Genomic DNA, 9639 nt, shown 5'->3' with positions numbered 1-9639 from the left:
ACACAAGCAAAACCCCCTCTGTATGACAAAATCCTAGCTCTGAAATGATCCTCTTCATGAACATTGCACAACCTCTGTAGGTAGATATGTTTCTGCCAACATACCAGATGGTCGACAACATAACGATGGGTTTCAGGAATTTTGGCACCGTCTGAGTGACCTTTAACAATTAACCCACAGCTGTCTCATCAAACTAATGAACATCACATGTCAGACAAAGAATTGGGCATTGTCTAAATGGGAGGTAAATGCCCAGAAAGATATAACATCAGTAGAAAGTTTGAAAGATGGTACCATCAGGAACCAGCAAGTGACAAAGAAGAGCCGTGAACAGATGGTTGGTCTGATAACATCAAATTTTTCTACCAAGGAAAATTCCATAAAAGATTTAAGGAGGACGAACGAGCCCTCGGTACCATCATTGAAGGTGACATTAGCCTGTCCGATCCCGAGAAGATTAAACTCGTCATACTATACAGGAATAGAAACCAACAGCCTGGCGATGAGAAATAACCTGGTCCCCCCACCTCAACCAGGATCCCTTGAAGAAAATCAATGTAGTCTACCAACACAAATGCCCCTTCTGAGATTGCCTCGGCTCTTACATCGGAATGACTAGAATGCGCTTTTCCAAGAGGATCTCTCATGCCCAGGAGGATGCCATATTAATCACACCAGGACTACCAATAACCTAAAAATAAAAAGGAATGACATTATCCTTAACATAGAGATTATAGATCAAGTGACCAACTATTGCCACCTAAGCCTCCTGGAAGCCCTACACACCAGGAGAGAGAAGCCAAGTCTTAATCCTACACTGGTACCCCGGGAACGTCCATCTGTGGGCAGCAACCCTCTAAATAATACACTCTCTAACGTGCACTCAAGCACATGTACACAAGAGCACACACAACCATCACTGCGTGAGAGGAGGCTTCACCCGAGGAGAATCGCTTCAGGCAGCCAATGAAAAATTGACCTGATCCGAGATCCCCTATATATACCACTACGAGAGCCCCATCTTCAGACTCATCCCAATGTCCAGAAGATGACCATCGAGCTGGTCGAAACATGTCAACAGAAAGAGTACTAGAAATACCAGATAGACGTCAGAAAAAAGAAAAAAAGAAGAAACACCAACAAAAATACCATCAGGAAAATCTGCGAATTCATATCCCAGGTTTCAGTTACCTGCTGTAATGGTTTAAATAAAGAATTTCTGCTGTTTATAAATACGCTGTTTATTATTATTATTATTATTATTATTATTATTATTATTATTATTATTATTATTATTATTATTATTATTATTATTATTATTATTAGCCATGTCATACAAGTACCTGTACAGGTTTCTTATAACTGTATTAAGTGACCAACCTCGTGCTGCCCAGGAGAACTTTGAGGGACTCAGATCATCAAGAGCTTTATTTTCAGACTACCATGATTAGTGCTACAGTTCTTCATTTTATGACTTACTGTAAAGCAAATGTATCACTATTATTATTATTATTATTATTATTATTATTATTATTATTATTATTATTATTATTATTATTATTGTATAGTGTTCTTATAACTGTATTAAGATAAAATTCACTGATGATGTTATTATTATTATTATTATTATTATTATTATTATTATTATTATTATGCAAATCCACCATTTGGAAATACATATGACACGGTGCTCACCTACCCTCCAAATTCCCTACCTACCCCGTCCCCACCAAAGGTGATCATGAATACCAAGCATTTAGTGAAGTGTTGTTGCCAAACTGCTCGATAATGAACTCGAAACTTCATGTAAACTGTCTTTATATTGAAATACGTCAATGTAACATTACGAATCAGTTCTTACAACAAATTTAGAAGGCAAAAACAAAGAAGGGATAAATGTGCTAATGAGGAAAACTGCAGCTGAACACATAAAAAAAGTAAATGCCATACACCTTGCACTTTGGGCTTAGTCTGTAGATACTATGCGTGTGCAGATGGTGAAGGCTTTTCTACCTTCTTTGTTCTACTTATAGAAATTATCGAAATTATATGTCTATTTATAGAAATTATCAATATAGGTTTTCAATGTTGATTTTAACAAGGTATTTTGCTATTATATTGATAATTAAAAAAAATATGTTTGAAATTCACGTAAATTCTGATAAAAAATTGATGTCATAGGGGATTTATATGTTGCAGGTTAATCATGTCTGACAGCACCTGGAAGAAAAACTGGAGCATTCAGGCAAAATGTGACTAATAAACTTATAAAGCACCCAAAGGAAAACCTGACGGAATTGGTAAAAACAAAAAATTCGTTTAATTTGTCTGTGTTTGATGTCTGTCATGAGAGTAGGTGTTTGATTTTGAGTTATGATCTTCCTGGAGTGAAATAGGGGTCGCCTGCCAAATTTTGTCTGGGTCTGTCAAGTGGTTCAGATTTCTATAGCATCTAGGCATAAAAACATTCACCTATGTGTATATATATATATATATATATATATATATATATATATATATATATATATATATATATATATATATATATATATATATATATATATGTATATATATATATATATATATATATATATATATATATATATATATATATATATATATATATATATATATATATATATAAAATCACAGCCACGAAGGAAAAGTGAAACAATTAAGATACTAAGTAGTTTCATCTTATTACCAAGACATGATCACAGCAACTAAAGATACACAGCAACAAGTGTGTATGTACATGATGGGCAAAAGTCCTAAGGGAAAACAAAAAGGTTAGGCCATAAAACGGTCAATGGATTAGCATCGAAATCTACCTATTGGTAATCCACTTTATTTTGTCTTTCAGATCCTTCTGGAACATAGGTTTTTGTACAGGGTCAAAAGGAAATAATCTTTGGCTTAAATTCAGGTTCTTCTCCCAGGTCAACTGAATCATAGTAGATTCCAGCAAGTCCTGGAAATAATTTCATTATTTCGTAATACTGCATTGCTTTCCATCCACTTCACACAGAAGTTAATAGCAACGTTGAATTGGATTTTTTTTATTTCATCCTTCTCATGTCTTTTTAAAGATTTCATTTTTTTGTCCATTGAGTGACACAGATAACAGAAATTTCATACTAGTTCTTTCCACATAACCAATTGCTTACCTTTCATTAAAAATTTATTAAAAACCTCGAGATATGGTAGTTATCCCATCATATTCTTAAAAACAGCAGGGTCTGTTATCTTTTTACTTTGGTGGATACCGACTTATCGAGCGAGTGCATGATTGTATGTTCTGAAACAACACTGTTGGCACAAAATCGCCTTTGTTGAAGGAGATTATGTCCAAACATTGTTCCATGAAAATCTCCTTTGTAGCCAAAATTCCTTTGGAATTTAAATATACTGGGCACAGGAATATATAAATCCGGATCCAGTCTGAAATGTCATTAGTTATTCAGATCTACGTATAAATGTGTATAATATAATGATACTATTAAACAATTGCAAAATTACCTATTAGTTTGCAGACACAGAAACTTGTTTTGATATAAAATGTAGTTTGCGTGAGAAATTAAGCTCGATTATAGAAACATATCGTTGGTAAACTATTAAGTTTATAAAACATATAATCAGTAATGAAATTCGAGAGGCACGTTAAGCTAATGCTGTCAAAACAGGTATCATTGAACTCATGGGTATATGACTCTTTAAATACTTTTTATAACAACAAATGTAACATTAAAGCACATGAAAGAAACTCGTTAAATTCTTTTACTAGTGCAATTATTTTCAAGCAAATCATTAATACACCAAACCTGCGGCAACGAGGTGGGTAAGCATATCTATAATTCAAAACCCTTTACACACACACACACACTGTATATATATATATATATATATATATATATATATATATATATATATATATATATATATATATATATATATATATATTATATATATAAAATATAGACCGATATGCAGTATATAAGTATGTATATATATATATATATATATATATATATATATATATATATATATATATATATATATATATATATATATATATATATATATATATATATATATATATATATATATATATATAAACTAGCTGACCAACCTGGCACTGCACAGGAAAACTCTGCAGGACTTAGAAATATAAAAATATTTTCCTGCACCTCCTTTTACTGACTGTCCCTTTTATCCAGGAATTACTGTACTAACTGTCCTTTTACCCAAATATTACTGTACTGACTGTCTCGTTTATCCAGGTATTAATGTGGTGACTGGTCCCATTGATCCAGGAATTACTGTGGTGACTGTCCATTTTATCCAGGTATGACTATGCTGACTGTTCCTGTTATCTAGGTATTACTGTACTGACAGTCCCTTTTATCCAGGTATTACTGTAATGACTGTACCATATATCCAGTTATCACTGTAGTGACTGTCCCATTTATCCAGCTATTACTTTGGTGACTGTCCCTTTATCCAAGTATTACTCTACTGACTTTTCCATTTATCCAAGTATTACTGTACTGACTGTCCCTTTTATCTAGGCATTACTGTTGTAACTGTCCTATTTATCCATGTATTATTGTACTAACCGTCCCATTCATCCAAGTATTACTGTGCTTACTGTCCCCTTTACCCAGGTATTACTCTGCTGGCTGTCCCTTTTATCCAGACATTACTGTGGTGACTGTACTTTTTACCCAGGTATTATTGTGGCGACTGTCCCATTTATCCAAATATTACTGTGCTGACTGTCCCTTTTATCCAGGTATTACAGTGGTGACTGTCCATTTTATCCAGACATTACTGTGATGACTGTCCCCTAGGCATTACTGTGGTGACTGTCCCATTTACCCAGGCATTACTTTTCTGTCTGTCCCTTTTATCCAGGTATTACTGTGCTGACTGTTCCTTTTATGCAGGTATTACTGTGCTGACTGTCGAAACCTTGATACAGAATTATTAATCACAAGAAAGAAAAGCAAACTTTGACTCAGAATTAGAATCACAGGAAAGAAAATCATTTTGAATAATATATTTGTATGTTATCAAGTACATGAAATGAGGTATGATAACCCCGTAGAGTTTATTTACCACATAAGTTACAAGGGAAAGGGATGGGGAAATGGGAAGGGGTGGGGGTAGGGGTTTGAAACCTACCGTGTTATCTAAGCTGGGTCAAATGAATGGCCACATGCCAAATTTTGAGTAGATCGGTCAAGCGGTTTGGATTTCTATAGTGCACTAAAGTATGGACAAACGTATAAACAAGCATAAAACAAACATACAAAGATTCACTTTTATATATGACTTTGTTTCTTTCTTTCATTGTCTGTCTTCCTCGGCCAGTGACTGAAAACCCTTCAAAATGATTCTTCTTTTCTACAAATTATTTCCACATGACACAAAAGTCTAATCCATTCTTTCACCTACACTAACCTTTTCACCTCATCTACCTTTCGCTTGTAAAATACATGATAATTAAATGCAATCATATCATATTGTTTATATCACTATGAGGATTTATAGGCATCAAGCAGACTGTTAGTCAAAGGATCAGAAGCGACACTTCTCTGGCTGATGTGGGGATTAGTCAGCTATTCTATTAGTTTGATTTACAGTCATTTTGATTATGTCATTAGGAATTATTATCATTTTTCGAGTATATCTTGATGTATTGATTTTCGGTATTGCTAAGATGTTTTCTACTTACTTTATATCCCCTCTGGTTCTTATGAAACTTGGTGGAGACCAATTCAATCTTGACCTTTTATTCAAAATAACAGGTTCATTTTAAGGTTCGCATTTTACTTTCACTGAATTTTATGAAATAAAGTTCTTCGTATCGGACAATGTAGAGGTAGGAAGGGAGCATCGGTGACAAGTAGGGAGGACATGCGAGAGAATTAGCCTAACGCAAGGCTCTGACGCCTACTAGATGGATTGTTCCTCTTTGATAAATACAATTCGCCACACATTATGGTCTTTGTCCATTGTGGCTAATTTTTATTTTCTTTTTTTATTTGAGATTTGAGCTGTAGGATTCCTCTAGGCCACTCAAGATAATGGAGTTCATCAGTTTCACATCACTTCTCTTCTGAACTGAATTCTGTCTTCTATGCACTCTCGCATTCCAAAATATTTCCAACTTGCCCAGCCAATGATCTTTTGATATACATTTCCTCCATCCCCAGAAACTTCCAGTGCATGGACATTGGTCAAACCGTCAAACTCTCTAGAGGATTTTGTATCTGGTTTTAAGATCTGATTGAACAGTTTTATTCCATTATTATTAAAAGCAAAATGGGCATCAGTCGCTGTCTGAAAAGAAAGTTTGAGGCACTATTGTTTGTTATTGAAAATAACCTTAGATTGGCTCTATCTAAAATATCTAGGATGTCTAAATCTGCTGTCTTGTATGTGATGGAGGGAAGAATTCCTGAAACAAAAGTGCTACTCTCTGGGTTGAACCACTCTGGGTTAACAGCAATAAAATTTTGCTCTTTAAAAGCTCTTAAGGGTTTCTTAGTGCAAGGGCCCGTGCTGGCAATTTAATCTAATATAGATATTAATAATTTGTAAACCATATTAGGGTGTCTACAGTGATTACTGTATCATCGGAAGTTGAAAAAAATATAGAGGCAAGAAGACCTAGAGCCACTTTACAGAACCCTAGTATGTTTGTCGGGATTAGAGACTTGAAATTAGTGAATGGCTGAAAATGTCAAATTCTGAGACTACCATGGCATGATTTCCAAGGTGATGTATGCCAAAGAAGGGTACGACAGTTTGCAGAAAGGATTTTGTTCTCACCCTCTCTCATTGGTGTTTGCTGCCTGCTGATGTCTTCAGCTTCCTAAAAAGCCGTAGGCGTCGGTGGCCATGTGTAGAATGTGTTGTTATGTCCTCCTTCCCACCCTCAACTTGTCTGTGGCAGTGATTGAAGATTACTCTTATAGGTGGCAGGAAATTTGCCTTGGCTTTGAAAGTTTGGTAGTCGCCATCCCAATGTTGAGTAGTGGTATCCTTCCTGGGGATACAACTAGAGTGATATATTGTGAAGTTGCCTTTACACTTTGCAGGTTCGGAGGTATGGCCCATAAACAGAGTTGTTGTTAAACCAAGCAATCATCACTCAATGAAGAACAATGAGTAAGGCCGGAACGAAAGTAGGTATTAATCACAAACACTATGCTATCTATCACACACTCTCTTGGTTCTTATTCTACTCCCCTTGTGAACAATTCAAAATAATTCTTCTTTTCGACAATTTACTTTCCACATGACACAACATTCTAAACCATCCTTTCGTTTATGCTGAATTTTTTACCTCTTCTTCCAAGCTTTCCCCCTTTTCTCAGCCTTTATAAATCTTTTTTTACACTACGCATACAGTTTAGCACAACAGATTCATTTTTTTCTTTCATTTGCAATCGTCATCCACAGTTCACTTGCATATATATATATATATATATATATATATATATATATATATATATATATATATATATATATATATATATATATATATATATATATATATATATATATATATATATATAATTAAATTTCTATTGAAATCAATGGCATTATTTGCAGACACTATTTTTTTAATAAAAACTTTGAATCAGTCTATACTTCTTTTTCTCTTCAGGCAAGCATCTCAGGAATAAGGAAAAATTATGCAAGATTCTTTCCATTTACTTATTCTAGTTGACAGACTGCTTCTTAACTCATTGCAGAGGTCTGAATTTTAATTATATACACACACACACACACACACACATATATATATATATATATATATATATATATATATATATATATATATATATATATATATATATATATATATATATATATATATATATATATATATATATATATATATATATATCAAATTAAAATTCAGACGTCTCAGTGAGCAAGAAAGCAGTCTGTCAACTAAATAAAGTAAATGGAAAGAATCTTGCATAATTTTTCCTTGTTCCTGAGATGCTTCCCTGAAGAAAAAGAAGACTGATTGAAAATCTCGATAAAAAGATAGCGGTGGCAAACAGTGCCATTGATTTCAATAGAAATTGTATTGATTTATATATATATATATATATATATATATATATATATATATATATATATATATATATATATATATATATATATATATATATATATATATATATATATATATATATATATATATATATATATATATATATATATATATATATATATATATATATATATATATATATATATATATATATATATATATATATATATAAAATATATATATATATATATATATATATATATATATATATATATATATATATATATATATATATATATATATATATATATATATATATATATATATATATATATATATATATATATATATATATATATATATATATATATATATATATATATATATATATATATATATATATATATATATTGTCATAAACTGGGTCCTTGGTGTGGATGGGAATTGAGACAAGTTATTATTATAGACTGCCTTCAGTACCAAGGGACGTCCCGGTTATGAACAAAAGGAAAACTACTGGAACTTACCTTAGAATCTTCCTTGATTTACGTAAATGATGAAGGTCGCAGATTTGGAATTAGAATTCTTTCACATTTAAAAGAGATTTATTTACAGAGAATGGGGCAGGTATGTTAGACCAAAGATGTAACAATTCACAGACACATAAATCACATATGATTGATCTTAAATGCAGTAATTTAAAGACAAGCAATGTAAATATGAAGGGCCACAGAAGCAACAACTCCCATTAAAACAATTAACTCTGATATTCCAAAATGCATCAATTCACAGGCAATAATACAATAAAAAAAGGGTAAATTCCAGGAGAATGGACATTAGTTAATCAAGATGATTTCTGAGTGGGCAAAGGATTCTTGTGATCAAGCTGCGACCAGGAATGGATGCACAATTTGGATGGTAGTCAGTAAAGGGTATCCTGGCATAGATTTGCGAACTGGGCAAGGTATGCTGGCTCCTGGAAGAGAATTCCAGAGTTAGTACAAGCAAGGGCGGGCAAATGAAACCTCCCTTGTTACTAAACAAAGCACACTGAATCTACGCACTAGCGAGGAATTGATCACTTGAGTTACTTAAATTAATTTGCCCTTATTTTACACTATGGAAGGAATATTTGAATACTTATCACTGAATTGTATTAGGTTGATTTCAAAGCAAGTCATGGGGCGATTTATGGGCTGCTCGAAGTAGGGTGACTTAACAAAGGGGCTGGTTTTTTAGGAGGAAGAAAATTGAGTTTTGGAGATGTGAAAAATCCAAGGAATTTCACAGAGGGAAAGGACCTGGCTTATTGACTAATTGCGGTCGACATACCTGGTGCCTGTAGATGTTTTGTGCTGAACATTTGAGAAACGGCCAATTACTGTGGTTAGCTTTCACCAGCGTGAAGGAAGGAAAATTTGTATGTGCGTCTTGAGTGCGGGTTCTGTGCAGAGTGCTTGGCTTCTCAGGAAAAACCCAGTGCGTGCCTTCTAGATTGTTTGCTTCGAAGTCTAGGCCTAGGTCGACCTGCAAAGAGTCATACAGCCAGCAAAGGAGTTGGG

This window comes from Macrobrachium rosenbergii, chromosome 13, assembly GCF_040412425.1.
Source record: "Macrobrachium rosenbergii isolate ZJJX-2024 chromosome 13, ASM4041242v1, whole genome shotgun sequence".
Classification (NCBI taxonomy): Eukaryota; Metazoa; Arthropoda; class Malacostraca; order Decapoda; family Palaemonidae; genus Macrobrachium; species Macrobrachium rosenbergii.
The sequence above is the reverse complement of the archived record's forward strand: the minus strand, read 5'-3'. Positions refer to the sequence as shown.